The sequence below is a fragment of the Rutidosis leptorrhynchoides genome, chromosome 1 (genome assembly GCF_046630445.1).
Source record: "Rutidosis leptorrhynchoides isolate AG116_Rl617_1_P2 chromosome 1, CSIRO_AGI_Rlap_v1, whole genome shotgun sequence".
NCBI classification, from domain to species: domain Eukaryota; kingdom Viridiplantae; phylum Streptophyta; class Magnoliopsida; order Asterales; family Asteraceae; genus Rutidosis; species Rutidosis leptorrhynchoides.
The window spans coordinates 119,105,613-119,133,308 of record NC_092333.1 but is presented as its reverse complement, the minus strand read 5'-3'; positions in this window follow the sequence as shown (position 1 = coordinate 119,133,308).

Here is a 27,696-nt window from a genome sequence, read left to right as displayed (position 1 = left end):
GAATTCGATATTTTGCAAACCGTATTTGGGTACCAAAGTTGGGTGGATTAAGGAAGTTAATATTGAATGAGGCACATAAGACAAGATACTCGATACATCCTGGAGTTGGAAAGATGTATCAAGATCTTAAGACGCATTATTGGTGGCCTAATTTGAAGACAGACGTTGCAACATATGTTGGGGAATGTTTAACTTGTTCCAAAGTCAAAGCAGAACACCAGAAGCCGTCAGGATTACTTCAACAACCAGAAATCCCAGAATGGAAATGGGACGGTATTACCATGGATTTCATCACGAAGTTACCAAAGACTGCCTGGGGATACGACACCATTTGGGTGATTGTTGATCGTCTCACCAAGTCTGCACATTTCCTGCCTATAAAGGAAACGGATAGAATGGAGAAACTATTACGATTGTATATAAAGGAAATTGTTTCAAGACATGGAATACCTATTTCCATTATATCCGATCGTGATAGTAGATTTACCTCAAAGTTCTGGCAATCACTACAGGAGGCACTAGGAACTCGTTTGGATATGAGTACCGCATATCATCCGCAAACCGACGGGCAGAGTGAAAGAACGATTCAGACTCTTAAAGACATGCTCAGGGCATGTGTGATCAATTTTGGAAACGGATGGGATAAATATCTACCATTAGCAGAATTCTCGTATAATAATAGTTATCATGCGAGCATTAAAGCTGCACCATTCGAAGCATTGTATGGAAGGAAGTGTAGATCTCCTATCTGTTGGAATGAAGTAGGAGATCGACAATTAACTGGTCCCGAGATCATACACGAAACGACTGAGAAGATAGTACAAATCAAGGAGAGATTGAAAACAGCACGTAGTCGCCAAAAGAGCTACGCCGATGTTCGAATGAAACCATTAGAGTTTCAAATCGGGGACATGGTTATGCTAAAGGTGTCACCTTGGAAAGGTGTAATACGCTTCGGAAAAAGGGGTAAACTGAACCCAAGATATGTAGGCCCGTTCAAGATCATCGAACGCATTGGACCGGTAGCTTATCGACTCGAGTTACCGCAACAACTCGCCGGAGTACATAATACCTTTCACGTCTCAAACCTTAAGAAGTGTCTTGCAAAGGAAGATCTCACCATTCCTCTTGAAGAAATCCATGTCGACGAGAAACTACAATTCATCGAAGAACCAATCGAAATCATGGATCGTGAAGTTAAACAGCTCAAGCAGAGCAACATACCGATAGTTAAGGTTCGTTGGAATGCTAGAAGAGGTCCCGAGTTTACGTGGGAACGAGAGGATCAGATGAAACAAAAGTATCCACACTTGTTTCTCGATGACGCAAAATAGGTACAATTTTAAAATTTCGGGACGAAATTTATTTAACGGGGAGGTAATGTAACGACCAGCACTTTTTCGATCGTTCTATACTTATAAGATTAATATTTACATAAATTAAACCTTACCAACATGATAAGCAATCCAAATTGTTGAGACTTATGTTTTCGAAAAGAGTTTTACACAACGTTTGACCGTCTAGTTTGACCGATGATATCACGAACTATACAATATATGATAATTATACGTTTGTGTATATATATGTATATATACATATTTAACATGATCTAAGAATGTTTTAATATCTCATTTTGTATTAATAACAATAAGTTATAAGTATATTTTGAAACTACTAACTTAAGTTTTCAAAACGATAACCATACGTAACGTTATTTGACTTAAATACTTATAACCTATAATGTTTATACATATATCGTATAAGCAATGTATTTAATCACTTTTAAAGGGCTTACATACATAAAACAATATAAGTATATTTACAAAAGATAGCTATATTTGAATCCTCGTTCCGTTTTCTCAAAGATTTCTATACGTATACCTAGGGTATATGTACCCGTATCATACGCAGCTTCTAGATGTATTTACTATTGGTATATACCAATAAAAATCTGCTCCTTAGCAGCCTTAAATGATTAAGAAACATGTGGAACCAACCATTTGTCAAGTAGCATGAATTATTTAGCAAGAAAACAAAGTTAGGTATCTTTTTTTCCTTTATAACCTAAAAACGTTTTTATGCATGCACACCATTTCTTCACCCCATTTTCTCATACTTACACTTCCATTTCTCTCTCAAAATACTCTTAACTTCATACTTGATCATCTCCAAGCATTTTCCCCATCATTTAGCTTCAAAAACAACACTTAAACCTCATAAGAAAACCTTACAAAAACACTTCAAGAAATCCTTCCAAGAACACCAACTTACTTCCAATCTTTCATCCACTTCCATCACCCTTTTGGTTCTAGGTTCTTACTCCTCTTTTACAGCAACCTTGTCCAAGTAACTAGAGGTAGAATCTATGTTCATAACCTTATTCGATTCATATATATATAGCTATCTTATTTTGTGGTATAAAAGTTTAACAACAAGAACATAGTTTGAAAGTTTTCAAACTTGTTTGCAAACTAAATAGATCCTTCTAACTTAACTTTTAAAATACTTCAAGACCTGTAATATATCTTAAATATATGCTAATTTAACAAGGTATAACTTGGTTTTTCAAAGAACACCTTAAAAACTGAATTTACGACATCGGAGTGCAACCGGGGGCTGTTTTAGGTTGGATAATTAAAAACCATCTTAAACTTTGAATTGGAGGTTTATTTTCTGGAAAAATGATTTTTACTATGAATATGATAACACATAAAAATTTCATGATTTAACTCAAAGTATAAGTATTTTTAGAAAAATAATCATTTAAGGTTGTTTACATGATGGAAAATGATTAACTTCATAAGTTTCACTAAAGTTTGACCTATGACCTGTGATTTCGAATACAAACTAAGGTATTTACAGTTCATAGTCTTAAAGAGAGACTCGATCCAAGGAAGTGGCAAGTTGAACCAACGAAAACAGAGTTGTAACGAAGAAACTATGACCAAAACAAAATCGGATATCCAAGACTTGTTTAGTCACGAAAATAATTGGAGAAAAATTAAATAAATCACATCTTTTTAAAATAACATGATATTTTATATATATGTACTCATAATTTAATTTTATATGGTTCAGGATCACCCGTAAACAATACGAGAAGATTAATCATAAGATCCCATGATTGTACGCAACACGTCATTTGACAACACCGGTACTTTATGTACGCAACACGTCATTTGACAACACCGGTACCATGGGTCAAGATTAATCTCGACCAATACATATACGATGGGGTTTTATTTATTTCGTTGGGGGTTTTATTTATTTCATTGCGGGTATATTAAACATCTAAAAATGAACCATTAAAATTGAATTACTAACAACGAACTGCTAACTACGGACTAAGGAATTATTAAAAGTATTAAAAGTATAACAAGTATATATATGAGACGTTTGTTTAAAAAGAAAAGGTATTGATATATTATATATGGATAGGTTCGTGATATCAACCGGAGACCAAGTCAAATTATATATATCTTCAAGACGAAAGTGAGTATATAGTCCCACTTTTAAACTCTAAATATTTCAGGATGAGAATACATGTATTTTATGTTTTACGTTATGGACACAAGTAACTGAAAAATATATTCTACGTTGAGTTGTACCACTGGCATACTTCCCTGTAGCTTGGTAACTATTATTTACAGCGGTATTGTAAACGTGAATCCTGTTGATAGATCTATCGGGCCTGACAACCCCAACCGGACTGGACGACCAGTATTCAACGGTTGCACAGTACTTCGTTTCGTAACAACACTTGGTACGGTGTAGTAAGATTTCATAATAAAGGGAATATGCGACGTGATTAAATGTTAAGTATGGTTACCAAGTGCTCAACCACTTAGAATATTTTTATTAAAATGTTTATATATGAAATCTTGTGGTCTATATTTATATCGCTTCCGGCATTAAACCTATATCTCACCAACTTTATGTTGACGTTTTAAACATGTTTATTCTCAGGTAATAATTAGAAGCTTCCGCTGCAATATGTTGAATTTAAGCAGGATCTTGCGTACTCATATTTGTGTCAAAAACAAAACTGCATATCCGAGGATTTGTATTGTAAAATATGCTAGAAATCGTGTTGTTATCATCATATGTAAAGTTTGTAAGTCTAAGATTATCGCTAAACGATAATCATCTTTTTATTGTCTAAAGCTTGTATCAAAAATAAGAATTATGGTTTGTAATGTAAAATATATGCAGTTGTTCTTTTAAAAATGTCGCATATAGAGGTCAATACCTCGCTATGAAATCATACGTTATCTAACACGTTCTTATGGTTAAGGACGGGTTATGACATTCTTCTAACATTGGCGTAACTCTTTTGCCGATTCCTGGCGGTTTTCAATCTTTCTTTAATCTGTACGATCTTCTCTGTAGTCTCATGAATAATCTCTGGGCCTGTGAGTTGAGCATCCCCAACCTCATTCTAACAGATAGGAGACCTACACTTTCTACCATACAGAGCCTTTAAACGGTGCGGCTTTAATACTTGCATGATAACTGTTATTATAAGAAAATTCAGCCAGTGGCAAGTACCTATCCCAACCATTACCGAAATCAATAACGCAAGCTCGCAATATGTCTTCTAACATTTGAATGGTCCTTTCACTCTGACCATCCGTCTGTGGATGATAATTACTGCTCATATCAAATTTTGTTCCCAAAGCTTCCTGTAAGGATTGCCAAAACCTCGATGTAAATCGATTGTCTCGATCTGAAATAATGGATACAGGAACACCATGTCATGAAACAATTTCCTTCAAGTATAACGGGTAAGCTTCTCCATCGAATCGGTTTCTTTAATCGGCAAGAAATGAGCTGACCTTGTGAGTCGATCAACAATAACCCAAATAGTATCATATCCACCCACAACTCTCGGGTAACTTCGTAATAAAGTCCATGGCAATACCTTCCCACTTCCACTCGAAAATCTCGGGTTGTACTAAAAGTCCGGACGGTTTTTGATGTTCAGTTTTAACCTTAGCACAGGTCTAACACTTAGCCACATAAGTAGCCACATTAGTTTTCAAATTAGGCCACCAATATAGCTCCTTAAGATCATGATACATCTTCCCTGAACCAGGGTGAATAGAGTATCTTGACTTATGAGCTTCTTCTAAAACAAGTGGTCGCAAATCACCAAATTTCGGAACTCAAACACGTCTCGCAAAATACCGAGTACCATCGGTTCGTACCTCAAACTGTTTACTTAAGCCTCTGACCTTCGTTTACGAAATTCTCCTCCTTCAAGGCTTCTTGTTGCGCCTCAAGAATCTGCCTAGCGAGGTTAGTCCAAATTGTCATATCCAAGGCTCTAAACCTATGAGGTTCAACTCTCTCTTTTCGACTCAAAGCATCAACCATAACATTGGCTTTTCCCGAATGATAAAGGAGTTCACAATCATAATCGTTCAACAACTCAACCCATCTTCACTGTCTCATATTCAAAAAAAAATTGATCAAAGATATGTTGAAGACTTTTGTGATCAGTGTACACTGTACATTTGACCCCATATAAGTAATGTCACCAAATCTTGAGTACGAACACAACAGCTCTCAATTCTAAATCATGGGTCGTATAGTTCTGTTCATGAATCTTCAATTGACGTGACGCGTAAGCAATGACTTTCTTTCGCTGCATCAAAACAAAACCAAAGCCCTGACGTAAAGCGTCACAATAGATAACAAAATCATCATTACCCTCAGGTAGTGGTAATATCGGTGCAGAAGTTAGCTTCTTCTTCAGAGTTTGGAAAGCAGACTCTTGTTCACTCTTCCACTCGTACTTCTTCCCCTTATGCGTTAAAGCAGTCAGAGGTTTCGCGACTCGTGAAAAATCTTGAATGAACCTTCTATAATAGCCTGCCAAACCTAGGAACTGACGAATCTGAGTAGGAGTCTTTGGGGTTTCCCACTTCTCAATTGCCTCAATCTTGGCAGGATCAACTTGAATTCCTTATATCAACCAGAACGCACACTTAGAAAAATTCAGCATACAGCTCTTCTTTTCTTAACAAATCAAGCACTAATCTCAAATGATCTTCGTGCTCTTGACCACTCTTTGAATAGATAAGGATATCATCGATGAAAATGATAACGAATTTGTCCAGATAAGGGCTACACACACAGTTCATGAGGTCCATGAACATTGCAGGTGTGTTAGTCAATCTGAACGGCATAACCAGAAATTCGTAGCGACTCAAACGGGTTCGGAAAGCAATTTTCGGAATATCAGTTTCTTTAACGCGCAATTGATGATAACCAAAATGAAGATCGATCTTAGAATACACGGATGAACCTTGGAGCTGATTGTGACGCCCCGTACTAAATCATCATGTACGGACCATCAACAACAGGATCATTACAAGGTTAAGTACTATATGCGTTTTCAAAACAGAGTTTACATTCATAAATAAAAGTGACGTCATAACATACGTCAATTGTTTTACAAATCAAAAGTATGCTTCGCTAAGTAGAAGCATTAAATAAGTGTACATGACCATAATGGTCGTTACATAACATAAGTTCATAAGTAAAAAGTTTGAATGCAACATAAGTAGTCATGCGATAACAACTCTAGGCAGCGGGTTCTACAGCACGACTAGTAAGATAGCGGAAGCGACTTCAAGCACCTGAGAAAATACATGCTTAAAAAGGTCAACACAAAGGTTGGTGAGCTATAGTTTAAGTATAACAGTAATGTAAGTAGGCCACGAGATTTCAGTGCTACAACGAGCGTTTCAAAAGTATGTAAAAGTATATGCTTAACCGTGGGCACCCGGTAACTAACTTAACGTTTAATGTACCCCCTTAAAGTGCACTTGGCAAGTGCGTATAACCTCGAAGTATTAAACACTCGTTAAATGCTAGCGCTACTAGCCCGAGTGGGGATGTCAAACCCTATGGATCCATATCTAAGATTCGCGTTCACGGTTCAAAAACCAATGATTAAACGTTACCGAGCTAAAGGGAATGTTTCTGCCGTTATATAACCCACACATATATAAAGTTTAAGTACTCGTGCCTAGTATGTAAAACATAAAATCCGCATGTATTCTCAGTTCCCAAAATAAGTTAAAGTAAAAAGGGAATGCTATAACTCACAATGATTAGTAGTAATGGTAAGGTAGTAGTCGGAAAGTGGTGTGCAAGTAACGGTCCAAACGTCCTCAACCTAAGTCAAATAGCACTAAGTCAATAAGTCGTCTCAAAAGGTTTACAAGTACGTAATTAAGGTCATAAGGGTCATCATCAATCATCATTAAACAAAAGGTAACAAGTAAGACTCGTTTATGAAAGTCGTTTAAAACAAAGGCTGACTTCGGTCAGTCACCACGGCCTCTACCCTTACTGAATTAAGGTGAGACCAGTGGTCATGGCTCCGTCTATGAGTCCCTTAAGTGTGGTAAAATTTACAGAAGCAAACTCGTCTTGGTTTGACCGTGGCGACGGTCTAAGTGCGAGTAGGTCAGAAATTTCTGCACAACGTTAAAGGACATGGTAACGATCGGAGGGCCATAAATCCTAAACCGTAACTCGGATTAAGACGAGTCCTATATGAAAAGTTATCTACTCGAAAAGTTCTATCTAAAAATCAAGGTTAGAACAGCCCAGGTCTACTGGTCTGTTCCAGAAGCATCAGGTCAGTAGGTTTTGGACAGAACAGTGGGTTTTGGAGAGTTCCGGTTGTCTCGGTGCTTGATGTTCATCACGGTTCTCATCCTTGATGCGTATAGCTTCAAGTGTACAACTCGTTGATGTGTTAACATCATTTAGACCAAGGTTTGTCCATCATAACTCAAGTGCAAGTGTTGTAAGTGTTTGATGAACCAAGGTTACATGTAAGTTTATGAACAAGTTCATGAACACTAAGAAAGATCACAACCAAGTGTTGGATCCATGATACTTGCACCAAAGTGTAAGCTCTTGTTGGTTTCATGTCCTTGTTCAAATGTGTAGTAAGCAACTAACAATAAGAAATAAAGAAAATGAATGATAAGCCTAAACCAACCATGAAGGTGGTATTCTAGTAACATACAACAAACAAGAACACAAGTAACAATTATAAGGATTATAAACTTTAAATCTTTGAAACAAATAAAGTAGAAAACTAAATAAACAAGAAAATGATTCATAGTTGCTCATACTTTTAAAGATTCAACCAAGTTGATCTTTAAGTGAAGTAACTTCAAAGTTACTTCAAGAACTACAAGTAATGAGTTTATACAACTATGAAGTTTAATCTTTTGAAACAAAATATGTAGAACATAACTAGATAGATTATGTTCTTGAATGTTCTTGAATTCTACAAGATATTATGAAGAATCAAGACTAGAAAGTTTGATTCTTGAAAGCATGTAAGTAGCTACAACAAGTAAGTAAACTATAAGTAATGAATCTTTAACAAGAACAAGTAACTACAACAAATGATGATGATGATTATGGGTCTCATGGCCACGGTTTTTAGGGAGAAAGAAGAAGAAGAAATGTCTTCAAATTACTTACAAAGAACAAAGAACTTGAGAGAAAAAGAGAGAAGAAAATTGCAAGTAAAGTGTGTGTGTATGAGAAATGAGTGAGCAAGTGAACTAGTGAGTAAGTAAGGAAAAAAAAATAAACAAAATCTCTTGTATCCCCCCCTAGGTCGACGGTTACAGCAGCAAAAAGAGGGGGGAGGGTGTTGCCTACTAGTTCCTTGTGTGCAAAGTTTTAAAAGTTGGGTAATGGTGGTGTTTACATGGGGATCACATGTCAACTAGCTTCCAAGTCTCTTAACTAGTTTGTTTACTTCTCTAAATACTACTTACAAGTCTTATGGGCTAATAATGTCCATTTAAGTAGTAGGGTGGGCTCATAAGCCCAAGTTCAATCATAAAGCCCAAGTATGTACTAATTAACAAATAAGTCCAATTAAAGCCCAAGTAATTAACTAAAAGCCTTAGTTAATTAAAATGATTAATAAAATTAATCATGAATGTAAATAATACCTGAAAATATTATTCGTGCAAGTTCCGGGTGTCACAAAGACGTTTCGGGCATTTAAAGTTCAAGTACGGGCAATTAAAGCAACATGTAAATGTAATAACATACATTCGTTTAATCAAGCGTATTAATAATACTAATTATTAATAAATAACATAGGAAAAACCAGGGTCGTTACATTACCCACCTGTTAAAGAAAATTTCGTCCCGAAATTTAAGCTGAAGTAGATGGAGGAGTCGGGAAAAGATGAGGATATTTCCGCATCATTTGATCCTCTCGTTCCCAAGTAAACTCAGGTCCTCGTTTGGCATTCCATCGTACTCGTACAATCGGAATCTTGTTGCGTTTCAAAGTTTTGATCTCACGATCCATAATCTCAACAGGTTCCTCCACAAAGTGGAGTTTGTCATCAATAGTAAGTTCTTCCAATGGTATGATGAGTTCGGGTGCAGCAAGACACTTCTTCAAGTTTGACACATGGAAGGTAGGATGAACTGAGCTCAATTGTGCTGGTAGATCCAAACGGTATGCAACTGGTCCAACACGTTCCAAGATCTCGAATGGACCAATGTATCGTGGGTTCAACTTTCCACGTTTTCCAAAACGGATCACACCTTTCCAAGGTGCAACCTTCAACATTACACGATCACCAACATTAAATTCAAAGTCTTTCCGTTTAAGATCGGCATAGCTCTTTTGGCGATCACGGGCAGTCTTAAGTCTAGCTTGGATCTGAGCAATCTTCTCCGTGGTTTCATGAACTACCTCGGGTCCGGTGATTTGCTTTTCGCCTACTTCGGCCCAACAAATAGGAGATCGGCACTTACGACCATACAATGCTTCAAAAGGTGCAGCATTAATGCTTGAGTGATAACTGTTGTTGTACGAGAATTCGGCGAGTGGCAAATGCCTTTCCCAGGCCTTTCCAAAATCGATGACACATGCACGCAGCATGTCCTCCAAGGTCTGAATCGTTCGTTCACTCTGCCCGTCAGTCTGAGGATGATAAGCAGTACTCATGTCAAGACGAGTTCCCATGGCTTCTTGCAAAGAACGCCAAAATCTGGAAGCAAAACGGGGATCGCGATCGGAGATGATTGATAAAGGTACACCATGACGAGAAACAACCTCTTTGATGTACAGCTGAGCAAGTCTTTCCATTGTATCAGTTTCCTTCATCGCTAGGAAGTGTGCAGATTTGGTGAGGCGGTCAACAATAACCCAAATAGTATCGCATCCGCCCACCGTCTTCGGCAGCTTAGTAATGAAATCCATTGTGATCCTTTCCCACTTCCATTGTGGGATTTCCGGCTGTTGAAGTAACCCAGAAGGTCTCTGATGCTCGGCTTTAACCTTCGAGCAAGTCAAACACTTACCAACATAAGTCGCAACGTCCTTCTTAAGATTCGGCCACCAATACTGTTCTTTAAGGTCGTGGTACATCTTACCTGCACCGGGGTGAATCGAATATCTCGATTTGTGTGCTTCATCAAGTATCAGGTTTCGTAGATCTCCATAGTAAGGTACCCAAATTCTTCCGGCATAACATCGGAGTCCAGACTCTCTAACCTCGAATCGAGAGACAAGTATGTTCAAATGCTCGTGAGATATGTTCTCCTCCTTGAGAGCCTCAACTTGGGCTACTCTGATCTGGTTGTTGAGGTTCGAATGGATGGTGATGTTCAGAGCCCTAACACGGAGAGGTGCCGTTCTCTCCTTTCGGCTTAAAGCGTCAGCTACAACATTGGCCTTGCCAGGGTGATAACGGAGTTCACAATCGTAGTCGTTGAGCGTCTCGATCCATCGACGCTGTCTCATATTCAATTGCTTCTGATCGAAGATGTGCTGGAGACTCTTGTGATCGGTGAAGATAGTGCTCTTAGTTCCATACAAATAATGTCTCCACAATTTGAGTGCAAAGACAACGGCTCCAAGTTCAAGATCATGTGTAGTGTAGTTCCGCTCGTGAATCTTCAATTGGCGGGAGGCATAGGCAATAACCTTTGATCGTTGCATCAGTACACAACCAAAACCACTCTTCGATGCATCGCAATAAACAACAAAGTCGTCACTGCCTTCAGGAAGTGATAGGATAGGTGCGGAGGTTAACTTCTTCTTCAAAGTTTGGAATGCTGATTCGTGTGTGGGTTCCCAAATGAACTTCTTGCCCTTGTGAGTCAGTGCGGTCAAAGGACGCGCAATCAGAGAAAATCCTTCGATAAACCTTCGATAATAACCGGCGAGACCTAGAAATTGGCGAATATGCGTTGGAGTAGCGGGGGTCTCCCACTTGCTGATGGCTTCAATCTTGGCGGGATCAACTTTGATACCCTGGTCGCTCACAACATGACCCAAAAACTGTACTTCCTTCAACCAAAATTCGCACTTGGAGAATTTGGCGTAAAGTTGCTCTTGTCTTAAGAGTTCAAGCACTAGCCGAAGGTGTTGCTCATGTTCTTCTTCGCTCTTAGAGTAGATGAGGATATCATCTATGAAGACGATAACAAACTTATCCAAATAAGGCTTGCAGACACGATTCATGAGATCCATGAACACGGCAGGGGCATTTGTCAAACCGAATGGCATCACGAGGAACTCATAATGACCATAACGGGTCCTGAATGCAGTTTTCATCACGTCACTTTCCTTCACCCTCAGCTGGTGATATCCGGATCGCAAATCGATCTTTGAATAAACGCTCGATCCTTGTAGTTGATCAAAAAGGTCATCAATTCGTGGAAGAGGATATCGATTCTTGATAGTCAATTTGTTGAGTTCACGGTAGTCGATACACATACGGAAGGATCCATCCTTCTTCTTTACAAACAACACAGGTGCGCCCCAAGGCGAGAAGCTTGGTTGGATAAACCCTCGATCTAAAAGTTCTTGTAGTTGACTCTGTAATTCTTCCATCTCGGAAGGTGCGAGTCTATAAGGTGCGCGAGCTACAGGTGCAGCTCCTGGCACTAAGTCAATCTGAAACTCTACTGCTCTCTGCGGCGGTAATCCAGGCAATTCCTCTGGGAAGACATCAGAAAATTCGTTCACAATTCGAACGTCGTTCACGTTCTTCACCTCAGTTTCTACCGCTTTCACATGTGCTAGGACAGCAAAGCGTCCCTTCTTCATAATCTTTTGCGCTTTCACGCAACTAATGAGATTCAACTTCGAGGTACATCTCTCTCCATAGAAAACCAGTGGTTCACCATCTCCTTGTGGTATGAAAAGTGCTTTATCTCCACAGATAACATCGGCCTTTATCTTGCTCAACCAATCCATACCGACGATCGCGTCAAAACTTCCCAGTTTGATAGGTATCAAATCAATTTCGAAATCTGCACCAGCTATGTTGATAATAGCTCCACGACTAATATGGTCAACCTTTTCAAGTTTTCCATTGGCGACCTCGACAAGCATACTTTCCTTCAAAGGAACTAACGACCAATCTAACTTATCACAAAAATGTCTACACACATAGCTCCTATCGGCACCAGTATCAAATAGGACAGAAGCTAAAAGATTGTTGATCTTGAATATACCTGTCACCAAGTCGGGGTTGTCGCGAGCGTCCCTTGCATTAACATTGAAGGCTCTAGCACGTGGTGGTCCGCCATCCTTACGCTTGTTAGGACACTCGTTTCTGAAATGGCCCGTCTTTCCACATTCATAACACTTCTTAGGCCCATTGTTGTTGTGGTTTGGCTTCACATTCAAAGTGGTAACCTTGCAATCCTTGCCAACATGTCCAGATCGTTGGCACTTCTCACAGATAACATTGCAATACCCAGTGTGGTGCTTGTAGCACCTATTGCATTGTGGTAAGGTTCCTTTGTAGTTCGGATTGGTGCGGTTGTTGTTGTTGGGGTTGGTGTTGTTGTTGTGCATGTTGTTGTTTTGCCTGAACCCTTCATGTCGTTTTTCCGGGTTTTGATCATAGTTCCTACCCCTGTTGTTGTTGTGGTTGTTGTCCCATTTCCTCTTTTCACCACTAACAGTTTCAAACTTAGCCTTCTCCGGCTCGTCCAGGAGGATTTGATTCAAGAGAGTATGCGCCATGCGCATTGCTTCGGGAACACTTGGTGGCTTGGATGAGGTAACATTACCCTTGATGGACTTAGGAAGTCCCGAGAAGTATTTCTCCAAACGCTTAAATTCGGGGGTGACCATGGTTGGACACATAAGGGCCAATTCCAAAAACCTACGGTTGTAGTTGTTAAGGTCGTTCCCTACGGTTTTCAATTGCATAAATTCGATTTCCATCTTTTGAATCTCGGTTCTCGGACAGTATTCCTCGATCATAGCACATTTAAATTCTTCCCAAGGCGTAGCATACGCCTCATCAATTCCTTTCCTTGGGCCATGGTATTCCACCATGTGAGCGCGCCATCAGACAGCGTGCAAGATGCAAATTTCGTTTTGTTAGTCTCAGAACAATTGCTAACCCTGAATACCGATTCCAACTTTTCGAACCATCTGGTGAGACCGACGGGTCCCTCAGTGCCACTGAAGTAGTGTGGTTTGCAGTTTTGAAATTCCTTGTAAGTACACCCATCTCGGACGACAGGTGGATTGACAGGCGGTGGTGGTGGAACTTGGGGTTGTCTTTCAGCTAGTGCAGCAGCGACTCGCTCGTTAATCATTTCCTCAATTTGTGCCGCGGTGGGGATAGATCTCCCGTTGGCCATGATGTTCTATACAAACATTTTGACTCAAGTCAAAATCCATTATGCAAATAGTAATAATATAGTATATAACAACCAACATGAAAACAGCACAACACATGTTGATTAAGTAATGCAAGCATATATAAGTACCACAAAACCATGATATGATAACGTAGATAGAACACTTGCGCACAAAGTAACAACACAAATTCCATTCATTAATGATAATGAGTTCATACATTACAATAAGTTCGTACATTACATAAGTGAAATACGAAATTACAAAAGAGATTACAATACAGAATCTAGTACAAAGTCCTACGGCGATGGTGGGTACAAGATGTCCAAAACATGAGCCAACTGCTCCTCGAGCTCAGTAACTCGAGTCTGGAGAATCTCAATCTCCCGCCTCATTTCCTCATTAGAGGAAGATGATGGGGCAGGTGGTGCTGGCGGTGCAGGTGGAGCCGGTGGTGCTGAAGTGGATGGTCCGGCTCTGGGTGGAGACGGTAATATCAGTGGGTCGGCGGGGTACGGCACCAGCCGTTTACGAGCAGTGATCCTACGACGCCGACCATAAGCGTCAGTGACAGTTCGACCAGGAATTATGCCAGCGAAGCGATACCGCTTCTTCGGCGGGGTAGAAGGTGCCTGAATCGGTCGGTCAGCGGGATCCTCCTCATCACTGGAGTCGTCAGATGAGGTGTCGTCTGAAGAAGCATCGGCGGAAGAACCGTCGTCTGAATCATGCGGTGGTGGCGCGGGTGGCTCAACGTATCCGAAAGCGGCCAACATCTGTCGGTGTCGGCCTGGCGTAATCACGGCTAAGCGGCCGTCGGCAGTGCGTCGGCAAGGTGTGCGCCAGTGATTACGGAAGGGACCTTCCCCAAACTCCGCGGGGATCTCCATGCCACCAATGCGAGCCAGTTGCCTCAGGGGTCTGGAAGAAGACGCCGGGATAGGCACACTAGAGCTAGCTCCAGAACTAGAGGCGCCGGGGTCGCCAGTGGGTGTCGGGGCCGGAATGTCGGCAGCAGCAGCAGCAGCAACAGGTGCAGCAGTGGGTGGAACAACGGGGCCTGAGCCGCTCGGGATGTCAGTAGGTGGAACGTCCGACATCTGAACAAGGAAAAATAAATTTTCCATGTCAGTATGTCATAAAGCAAGCAAATAATAGGCCAACAGTTTAAATCATGTATAACAATAAGTAGCATGGCAATATCAGTAATCGTACGAAACTAGCATGCAATCGAAAGCAAGTAATAGCATGCAGTAGTGAAATCACGTAGTAGCATACGGCATATAGCAGTAACAGTAAGCAGCAGCATGCAGTAAGTTCAGCGGAAACAAGTAAACTAACAAGTTGTAGATTAGCCCTATTAGTGAATCCTACTCGGGTCGGTCTTAGACTCACTAATGCATCCTAATTCCCTACAACCAATGCTCTGATACCAAATGTGACGCCCCGTACTAAATCATCATGTACGGACCATCAACAACAGGATCATTACAAGGTTAAGTACTATATGCGTTTTCAAAACAGAGTTTACATTCATAAATAAAAGTGACGTCATAACATACGTCAATTGTTTTACAAATCAAAAGTATGCTTCGCTAAGTAGAAGCATTAAATAAGTGTACGTGACCATAATGGTCGTTACATAACATAAGTTCATAAGTAAAAAGTTTGAATGCAACATAAGTAGTCATGCGATAACAACTCTAGGCAGCGGGTTCTACAGCACGACTAGTAAGATAGCGGAAGCGACTTCAAGCACCTGAGAAAATACATGCTTAAAAAGGTCAACACAAAGGTTGGTGAGCTATAGTTTAAGTATAACAGTAATGTAAGTAGGCCACGAGATTTCAGTGCTACAACGAGCGTTTCAAAAGTATGTAAAAGTATATGCTTAACCGTGGGCACCCGGTAACTAACTTAACGTTTAATGTACCCCCTTAAAGTGCACTTGGCAAGTGCGTATAACCTCGAAGTATTAAACACTCGTTAAATGCTAGCGCTACTAGCCCGAGTGGGGATGTCAAACCCTATGGATCCATATCTAAGATTCGCGTTCACGGTTCAAAAACCAATGATTAAACGTTACCGAGCTAAAGGGAATGTTTCTGCCGTTATATAACCCACACATATATAAAGTTTAAGTACTCGTGCCTAGTATGTAAAACATAAAATCCGCATGTATTCTCAGTTCCCAAAATAAGTTAAAGTAAAAAGGGAATGCTATAACTCACAATGATTAGTAGTAATGGTAAGGTAGTAGTCGGAAAGTGGTGTGCAAGTAACGGTCCAAACGTCCTCAACCTAAGTCAAATAGCACTAAGTCAATAAGTCGTCTCAAAAGGTTTACAAGTATGTAATTAAGGTCATAAGGGTCATCATCAATCATCATTAAACAAAAGGTAACAAGTAAGACTCGTTTATGAAAGTCGTTTAAAACAAAGGCTGACTTCGGTCAGTCACCACGGCCTCTACCCTTACTGAATTAAGGTGAGACCAGTGGTCATGGCTCCGTCTATGAGTCCCTTAAGTGTGGTAAAATTTACAGAAGCAAACTCGTCTTGGTTTGACCGTGGCGACGGTCTAAGTGCGAGTAGGTCAGAAATTTCTGCACAACGTTAAAGGACATGGTAACGATCGGAGGGCCATAAATCCTAAACCGTAACTCGGATTAAGACGAGTCCTATATGAAAAGTTATCTACTCGAAAAGTTCTATCTAAAAATCAAGGTTAGAACAGCCCAGGTCTACTGGTCTGTTCCAGAAGCATCAGGTCAGTAGGTTTTGGACAGAACAGTGGGTTTTGGAGAGTTCCGGTTGTCTCGGTGCTTGATGTTCATCACGGTTCTCATCCTTGATGCGTATAGCTTCAAGTGTACAACTTGTTGATGTGTTAACATCATTTAGACCAAGGTTTGTCCATCATAACTCAAGTGCAAGTGTTGTAAGTGTTTGATGAACCAAGGTTACATGTAAGTTTATGAACAAGTTCATGAACACTAAGAAAGATCACAACCAAGTGTTGGATCCATGATACTTGCACCAAAGTGTAAGCTCTTGTTGGTTTCATGTCCTTGTTCAAATGTGTAGTAAGCAACTAACAATAAGAAATAAAGAAAATGAATGATAAGCCTAAACCAACCATGAAGGTGGTATTCTAGTAACATACAACAAACAAGAACACAAGTAACAATTATAAGGATTATAAACTTTAAATCTTTGAAACAAATAAAGTAGAAAACTAAATAAACAAGAAAATGATTCATAGTTGCTCATACTTTTAAAGATTCAACCAAGTTGATCTTTAAGTGAAGTAACTTCAAAGTTACTTCAAGAACTACAAGTAATGAGTTTATACAACTATGAAGTTTAATCTTTTGAAACAAAATATGTAGAACATAACTAGATAGATTATGTTCTTGAATGTTCTTGAATTCTACAAGATATTATGAAGAATCAAGACTAGAAAGTTTGATTCTTGAAAGCATGTAAGTAGCTACAACAAGTAAGTAAACTATAAGTAATGAATCTTTAACAAGAACAAGTAACTACAACAAATGATGATGATGATTATGGGTCTCATGGCCACGGTTTTTAGGGAGAAAGAAGAAGAAGAAATGTCTTCAAATTACTTACAAAGAACAAAGAACTTGAGAGAAAAAGAGAGAAGAAAATTGCAAGTAAAGTGTGTGTGTATGAGAAATGAGTGAGCAAGTGAACTAGTGAGTAAGTAAGGAAAAAAAAATAAACAAAATCTCTTGTATCCCCCCCTAGGTCGACGGTTACAGCAGCAAAAAGAGGGGGGAGGGTGTTGCCTACTAGTTCCTTGTGTGCAAAGTTTTAAAAGTTGGGTAATGGTGGTGTTTACATGGGGATCACATGTCAACTAGCTTCCAAGTCTCTTAACTAGTTTGTTTACTTCTCTAAATACTACTTACAAGTCTTATGGGCTAATAATGTCCATTTAAGTAGTAGGGTGGGCTCATAAGCCCAAGTTCAATCATAAAGCCCAAGTATGTACTAATTAACAAATAAGTCCAATTAAAGCCCAAGTAATTAACTAAAAGCCTTAGTTAATTAAAATGATTAATAAAATTAATCATGAATGTAAATAATACCTGAAAATATTATTCGTGCAAGTTCCGGGTGTCACAAAGACGTTTCGGGCATTTAAAGTTCAAGTACGGGCAATTAAAGCAACATGTAAATGTAATAACATACATTCGTTTAATCAAGCGTATTAATAATACTAATTATTAATAAATAACATAGGAAAAACCAGGGTCGTTACACTGATCAAATAGATCATCAATTCTAGGAAAAGGGTAACGATTCTTAACAGTAATCTTGTTCAACTCGCGATGATTAATACACAATCAGAACGAACCATCTTTCTTCTTAACAAACAAAACAGGAGCTCCCTAAGGGGACGAACTGGGACGAATGAAATATAGTTACAACAACGAAGGAAGAAATATATAGAGTAGTCATATCAGTGGTATTGATGTTTAAGGCAATTCCTTCAAAGGGGATAACGAGGATCATGGACCTCAAAGTAAATTTTCATTATATTTCCGAAAGGAAGACGTACGAAGGGTGTGATCTTTCAACGAGAGTGAACTTCCTTACTCAAAGAGCGAGGCAATCTAGGATTCATCCTTATTCTTAAATTTATGTGTGGATGAACAGAAACGTGAATCATGGGTTATAAAGAATGGTCGACTCCAGGTGAGATGAATCTCCAAAAATGATTTCGTGCACCCCAAAGTATGTAATCTTAGGATTGATGTTTACGAGGATGTTGCGGTCAGCCGTGAATATTGAGAGTAGAAACTTCTCAAACGGTCTAGTGTAATATATATCCATGGTACCAACTATAACAACAGTTGGGGTAGAAACCCACCCAGTGCCTTTCCTACAATAGGGCGACCACCGAGTGTACCTTAGAAAATTGATTTATCGGTCCGCGTTTCGGCCATGTCCAACCATAAGAGGAAAATTTTATGAGCGCAAAGACTTTCCAACAAATTTTATAAAACCACCATCCAAATTGGCGTAAGAGTTTTTATCAATGGACTTAATGGTAAGTTTTATCCTTTAGCACAGGACAAGAAGAACTGTGACCCAAACACATGGTAGGGTAATTGCAAAAATTTTAATATAATCAATCGATGAAGTTTTGAAGAAAAAAAAATTTTAAACGTTTAATGTGACAACATAAACGGAACGAAGTTCTTAGTAAATTTAGAAGTATGTACAATGTGTACCATTTTATATAAAACAATTTGACTCGGTTAAACAACTCAATAAATGAGTAGTTCTAAAATAATTTTGAATGTATAATTTAGTATGTACTAACTAAAATAAGTTAAGGTAAATTTATTTATTTGATTTTATACGTACATATGTGATTTTATAAATTGCATACATGACAGAAAATCTTACTACTTCTATTTGTCCATAAATCTCATGAGGACCGCCCAATTAAACAATTGTGTAAAAATTCTGATGATAAGCAGGGTATTCGTATTTCAGAGGTTACGAGTTGAGGTAAGATCATAGAAGATCAAGTAAAGGACTTGAATCGTCGTGCGACATTTGACCAACAAATGTTACGAGGTCATGAAAACCAATAAGTTAAATGTTGTTTTGACTATTATCAGGACATAAGTCCTTGGGCCAAAACTGTTCACTTGCGAAGCTGTTGCTAACAAGTAAGGTATGAAGGATAAAGCATGAGATAGGTAGTTTGGTTAAAACGAGTTTCTTGTATATCAACAAATAAGAAAATGAGTATTTTCCTTACTCATGTAGTAACATTGAAATTTCTGAATGAGTAGTGTAAAAATTTTCTTTGACTCGCTTTCTATTCCTCATGTCACAATATTGGAATTTCTATATGAATTAACGTTATATAATCCTGTTGGCCAGACGCCATTTTATTTCACTAATTCGTAGTTCCATTCCAATAGCACTACATAAGGTCAGGACACGTGGTCAACCTCAAATTTTAACACAACTTTCTTTAGAACGATTTCTTAAACAGTGTGCTAAGGATAGCACAAAGAGACAACAACATCAAAAGTAATGAATAAGAGTAACGATGACATAAAAATGTCTTTGAAGTATCAAGAATCTTTAAATGTCAAGAATGACGTTTCCCGTTCGCAACCCAAAGCACAAAGGCACAAAGGCACAACGACACAAAAGCACGTAATATAACAAGAATGTTATATACCTAAACATAATAGCTGACATTGAAATGCCGAGCCTTTAGAAGTCAAGAATGACATCTCGCATAATGTAACTCAAACGTTATATACACAACCATAATAGATGACATAGAAATGTCGAGAATTCCAGAAGTCAAGAATGATATCCCTCGGTTTCACTAATCGGGGTGTTCTTATAAAAGATAAACTCTCATAAGAGTTGGAGAATACATTTAATTGGAATGGGAGTTCCTCCCGGAATCAGAAGATAGAAGAGATGTATGAATGGTAACAATATACCTACTTATAGGATACAAATAACCACATATAATAATACGCTATAGGTCAGGCTGTAGACTAGACTCACTAATGCACCCTATTGACTCGGGTAACGACATCAATGCAGCCTAATTCCCTACAACCAGAGCTCTGATACCAACTTAAATGACCCGTCAAAGTACACTTGACGACCATCGTTATCTTGGTCCCACAGCTTGATCATAACTCTAAATGAATTTAATAAATAACCATGCATTCTTTATTTAAAAATGATTTCATATAAAGAAAACCTACCAAAATATGTAAGTTTAGAAAAACCATACAAAAATACTTAACCAAAAGTTGACCAAAATAAAGTCAACAAACACCCACAATTTTAATGTACCAAAATAGAATGCAAGTTAATGTTTAACAAAAGCTGCCATCATAAATATGCAGACTCTCTAAGCACAACGGAAGCAATCAATCATGAACCTGAGAATAAAACATGCGAGTAACTGTCAACAAAAATGTTGAGTGAATTATAGGTTTAACATTGCAAACAATATTTAATTTAAACCATAAAAATTTATGTTTGAAAACATAAAGACTCATTTTGGATCACAAAATTATATGCTCGATAACATATATAAAACATTATTCCATTAACCCGTGAGCCACCTGGTAATCACTTAACAACTCCATACCCTTAACAAAACCAATATAAAAATATACACTGAACAATTGTATCTTCCAAAATACAAAGTACTAATACATTATGTCTGTAACTGCTAGCGCGACTAGCATGAAATGGGGCTGTCAGGCCCGATAGATCTATCCATAGGATTTGCGTTCATAAGTAGAAACTAGTGATTAAAATTACCAGATTAGGGAATATTTTCGTTCGACTCACAATGAATAATTTAAACCAATTTTCACTTATGTCCAAATGTAAAATAAATTGCATGTACTCTCATCCCAAAAGATTTAAATAAAAAAATAGGACTATAACTCACCTTAAAGTAAATGAAGAAACAACACAGAAATGTGAACAGCAAAAGGTAAAGTGATCAAGAATGATCACAACGCCGACCTATAAATAAAGCAGTTCGATATAAATAACTAACTTAGGTCAAGTCTTAGTATGATAACTATAGTACTTGTTGTAAATAAGCATGGAACAACACTCAGTATGTTTCGGTATGATCAGGACAGCGTATAACACGCACTTTCTATTTTTAGAAAGTTTCTATTTTTAGCGGGCTTCCATTTTTGGAAAGTTTCTATTTTTGGAAAGTTTCTATTTTTGGAAAGTTTCTATTTTTAGATAGTTTCTATTTTAGGAAAGTTTCTATTTTTAGAAAGTTTTTAACTTAGAAAAGTTTCCTTAATTAGAAAAGTCAACAAAAGTCAACTGAAAGTCAATGCCAACCGAAAGTCAACTCAAAAGTCAACCTTGACCAAACTTAGTCAACATTAGATTTTAAAGTATAAATTATATTAATAATATAAGTTATAATGTTATTTAAATTCATATATGTATAATCATATCATATCATAAGTTTAATTAAATTAAATTGAATTTATAAAGTTAAGATAAGTTTAAATGATATAATTAATATAACATAAGTATTTAATTAATTAATTAAATATTATTCATAACATAGGTATTATTAATTAATAATAAATTTTTAATCATATCATAAGTATTATTAATTAATAATGAATTATTAATCATATCATAAGTTTTTAATTATAATTATTAAACCATAAGTATTTAATAATTAAATTATAATTAGATAATAACTAAGCCTTATAATAATTAAATAATTAGTTAATCCTTATTATAAGTCTTGGTATAATAAACTCATAACATAAGTTTAATATTTATCATAAGTATTTTTCATTAGTAATAAAAGTATTATTAATCATAAGTTTAATTAAAAGTATAATTAAATCATAATGTAATTAATAAATGATATAATAAATATATATCGTAAGTCCTAATTAAAGATAATTACTTTTATATCATAAATAATTTAATAATAATGAAAATCATTATTTATCATAAGTTCAAATTTTATAACCATAAGTTTAATTAAAAGTTCGTCGGGTCATAACTTGAGTCTCGGGTGTCGGTTTTCGATGAATTTTATATATATCTCGTCTAACCAAACCACCTGACACATTAGTGCACTCAAGAACACCCTAAGGCCAGTTCATGAGTCGTGAAAAATAGTCATGATCCAACTTAGAACATTAATCCGCTTAAAATCTTATTTTAGCCATTCCGGGTGATCAGTGGCTCGGATTTCGATGACCCGAACATGAATGTTCATCCAATCTTCAATCCTAACCCATTGGTACACCATAGAGACTCAAAATAAGGTCACAAAGTCGGACCCCAACTGATCAAAATCGTTTTTACATTTTAATTTCATTAAAACCCTAAATCGGGCATAACTTTTGATCCGAAACTCAAAACAACATGAATTCAAAGCCTAAAATTATTGTCTTGATGAGAGGAACTCATCTATACATTTTATTTAATCAAAAAACCATGTTAAGTACACTAATTTTAACCAACAAGCTGTTGTCCAAAATTAATCAAACCGAAATCATACATAAACAAGTATTTCTCCAATCATCAATACAACAATACACAAGTACTATACTATCATAATAACATCAAAAATAGTAAAAATAAATAAAAATGAAAAAGCTAGGGTTAGGTTTTATACCCTAATCAAGAAACAAATGATATGATCGCGTAGAGGATGAAGAGATGAATCTGATTATGTTGAAAGCCCTATGAAACAAGCTTGTTTTGATGATGAAAAGATGATGATAATGGTGATGTATGGCGATGGCTCAAAAGGGAGAAGGAGGAAGGAGAAAAAGAAAAATGGAAATGAGGGAACTTAGGTATTTAGGAAAATAAAAGTGTAAGTGTGAAATAAAAAATGCAAAATAAAAAGTGAGGGGAGCATGGCCACATTCAGCCAAGTTTTTGCATGGGGGTGGGCCCCATTGGCCCAATTTTGTTAAATGATGAATTTCTTTTAGCCCGAACGCCCGAACGAAACCCGAAACACGAAAACACCGGTATGCGATTAAATCTTCAGAGAGATAACGCACCTGCGACAAATAAAATATATAAACACTATATATAATCATATGAAATAAAAATATCATATTTAAATAATTGGGATTCGAAAATCTCAAAAGTCTGACCGTTGGTTTGAAAACCGAAGTGATTCGCCGGATAGATATCCACGACACGTAAAAACGCACAATTTTAAATACGAATACAAATATTCATATAACACATAATAATTAATATATTATTACTAAAATATTAATATAAGTCATAGAATTGACGTGGCACGAATAAAAATTAACGGACGTTAAATAATAAATGGTAAAAGATAACGGAAAAAGTAGGGTCGTGACAACTTCCTTCTCTTCTGTCAGCGTGTTATAACTTTAACCGTGAAGAAAAGATAAGTGAGTAGTGAACATAAAGAGAAAAGATTAATTAAACCTTTTAACTTAGGGTCCCATGGATGGCACCATTTGATCAAGCATAGAATGTTTGATGCGGATTCGGTCCATGTCTCATCCCTCGTGCTTATCCATTATCGCCATACCTCTATCTCCAACAGACATTCATTAGGGAAAGGTGTACGGATTCGATCACTTCCTGTAAAGACTTTCCTGGCGGGTTTTACTTCTGATAGTTGTTGAGCGGATGAAGTTAGTCTATTGGCCGTCAATCAGGTCTTCACTTACTCACAGTCAGATAATGTCATACTCTAACCCACACGGTCCCTCCTTGAAGGACATAAAGATAGTCTGACCTACAGGACAACAAAGTAAGGGGATTTAAAGGTCTTTTGAGTTTAACTCTCTGGTCCGAAGTACCATGAATAACCCCATTACGAGATGATGACTCACAAGGGGTAGTTAAATGTCGACCCGCCATCGTCAGGGTGACCGGTTGATGGCTCAAAGGAGGTGTTTAGGAATTATATTCTAAGGACAAAGTTAATGTTGAGTACATGAGGGAGTGTTTAAGAACGTTTATAGCTTTGATCTCCGGTCCATGAATAACTGTAACACCCTAGGCAAATCCCACATCGCCCACGAACATGAGTGATCATGGGATTATAAGGTAATACTCACGCTTAAATGACACAACGCGTTTTGGGATCACAGGCTGAGTAGAAGTGCGAGTACGTTGTGGTTAAGCGTGCTCGGGCGAGAGCACTACCAGGATGGGTGACCTCCTGGGAAAGTGCTTCTCGTGTGTGGTCGCCAAGAAAAAGCCGTGCGCCTGCGGGCAAAGCGGACAATATTGTGGTCATGTTAAGCTGGGGTGTTACAATAACCCTTATTGAGATGATGATCTACGAAAGAGTGATCAAAGCTACGTCCACCATTGATGGCAGTTGCCTCAACAATGGTCACTAAAAGTGGTTGCATAGGGTTTATGTTCATAGAACATACCTGTTACTGTAAGAGTGTTTTCTAGATGCACTCGTGAGTTCGAGTAATACAGAAAAAGTTGTTGAATGAAGGAGGTTTGGGTCGTATTTATAATAAAACCCTAACCCTATATTGTCTCATAATTAAGTTCTAGATCTTTCTGAATAACAACCATAAAAACGGGTTTACAGTTGCAAAAGGATCACATTTAAATATGGATAAGACTAAATCCGATTACTTTCATGTGCGCTAAGCAATACATGCATGCACACCTCCTAATCAGATGTTTTGGCAGTATTCAGGTGCGCGCCGCACGTGATACGCACGAGCGTTATGCGTGTAGGTACGTGTATCATTAAGTCCCCCCAGTTTAATATGATGTGCGATCACCATGGTGCATCATGTTAAACTACTACTTAGGAGCACTTAAAATGAAATAACATGTTTTAACCTTCATAAAACGTATTGATTAAAATAATAATATCAAGTAACCAAATCATTTGGCCAATATTTTATCATTATGTGGCATTAATAACGGACAGATGCTGTCAATCAAACGTCTGCTAATGCAGTCTTGGAAATGGCTGCAGTGCAGATAATCATGACAGGCTGTCAAATCAAAGCTTGAGTAACCACCAGCCAATGCTAACTTGCACCACACCATAACTAAACCATACAAAATTCTTATCGTTAACCATTCATTCACCTTGTCATTTGTTCAGATCATGACACGTGTACAGTGTTCATTAAATCACGCGTTTTTGAGACCTAATCGTTCTGAATATAAATATGATCCATTCTTCACCATTTAGGGTAAATAATTCAAATCAACTTCTTTTTCATCTTCGCTCCCAAACTTCCGATCAAGTTTCGGCAATCTTACCATCCTCAGGTTAGTTTACTCTTTGCTTTAATCTCATTATCATGTCGACCTCGTTTGCTAGCTTAACCATTTTTCATGTTCACTCAATTTCATTGACCCTTGACCAAGAGTCAATGAAATGCATCATCGAATGGCATCCACACGTCGCTGACTTTAATCCTACCCTTCTAAAGGCAAACGATCGAGCCTACAAACCACCCCCTAACATGATTGTTGTGTATGATCAAACCCTTGAGGTAGAGAACGTTCACATTGCCCCAACCACCTTTTCATGAGAATTCTTTCTGCTAACAACATAGGATTAGGCCAATTGCACCCTTATAGTGCTACTCGTTTATCCCCGTTTGAGATGTGGTGTTGGGCTAACAATCGCGAGCCATCCTTGGTAGTTTTTCAAAACATCTTCTGTTATCAGTTAAGCGAGCATGATTGGTATAGTGTTTCCGATCGAGTGGCCTTTAACGCCGATCAAAAGAAGGATTTACAAAGTTTGTGGAAAGATTCTTTTTACTTCATTGAAAACAAGTTCGTTCCTCTTGAATTTGCCAACATTCTTCAAAGACACACCGGTTCAAACTCCTCTTTGAATAGACCCCCACCCATGGACCAGGCTGAGCATGAACTATTCGACCTGTGCTCTGGCAAAAAGTTGAAACTTCGCATTTATCCAAACAAAGTCCTGTTTCTTACCAAAGTTTCATCCTACTATCTATTTGTTGGAATCCAGCCGAAAATCATGCTTAGGGGAAAGGGTATATTCTGTATTTGTCGAAATCAATTAATAAACGATTTACTTTGGTGCATGCTAACCTTTGTTCTATTTTGCAGTGATGAATGCTCGTGACATTCTATTGAACGAAGACTTCAAAGGCTATACTATCAAGAAGGAAACTGTTGACCAAGATGCTATCATGAGGGATGTCGATGCGACAATAAGCGAGGAGGTAGCAGATGAGGCTACATCGAAGCGCCGGTCCTCTGTGTGCCTCAACCCTCCCATCAAGAAGAGTAAAGCTGCAAGCTTGTCTAAAGGTAAAATATAACTTAATTTATTATTATAAATTTAATACCTTTCATTGTCCATGCCTGATTGTGGAATTTTCCTGCCAGTTGTTCACATTGATGAGGATGTAAAGCGCACCGTTTCTGCCGCTGCTCCATATGTTGCCCATGCGCCCCCTTCACCCACAACTACAAATGTTCAGGCAATCATGTCGGTCCCTCTTGCCATGATTGCTCCTTCTTCTTCAACTCCTACTGCCAGTCGTGCTAGCGCTACCCCTTCCGTCCGAGTGCCGATTTTGAATGACAACTAATATGTGCCAATTTAAGTGGACAACTTGGCTGCTATATTAAGCGTGTCCAACTGCGCCACAATTGAGCAAAATCTGTATATGTAGGGGTGTGCTCCTACCGTCATAAGGCAAGAGTTAGAGAAGATGACGCTGGACCAGAAGCTAAACTTTGACACGCAGCTGTCATTTCTAACAGGGGAAAGGGACTGTGATAGGTTGAGCACTGAGTGCACTCATTGTGCAGATCTTCACATGTCTAGGCAGCTGCAGAAGAGGGTACAGCTTCTTGAAACGTAAGTTAAAGTGGCCAATGACGCGCTGAAAACAGCTGAGGCCACCATTGAATCTTTGAAAAAGGAGAAAGTTCATCTGTTAACTTTGCAGGTTTACTATAAAGAGGAAAACAGGGTATTAAGGGAGGAGCTTGTTGTTGCTACCTCCAATGTTGACTTGCTAAATTTTGAGGGAAACGATCTTACCACCCAGGTTACTGAAGTGTCTGCGAGCCGTGACGTCATTCGACGAACTTATGCAGATCTACACGTAGCACTTCTAACCATTGCCACCCATGAGCTGGGTGCCTCCATTGATAAAGAGCTTTACTCGCAAGCTCTCAAGGCTACCAAAGCGCTTGAACGGGTGCGGTTCTGGGATCTGATCTCAAAAAACATTGAGGTACCTGCTATTTTTCCCCAAATTATCGATGATCAACTCAAAGAAGATGCTTATGAGAAGGTTCTTGAGTCCAGCAAAGCGCTGGAGAACATTTCAATCTAAACCCTTGTGGATGCCGCTGCTGATCCTGCTGTTTCGGTGTAGGATCTTTTGTTGATGAAGTTTTGAGCTTGCGCGCTGCTGCCCGCCGTGGGGGGTTGCAGGGTGTGCT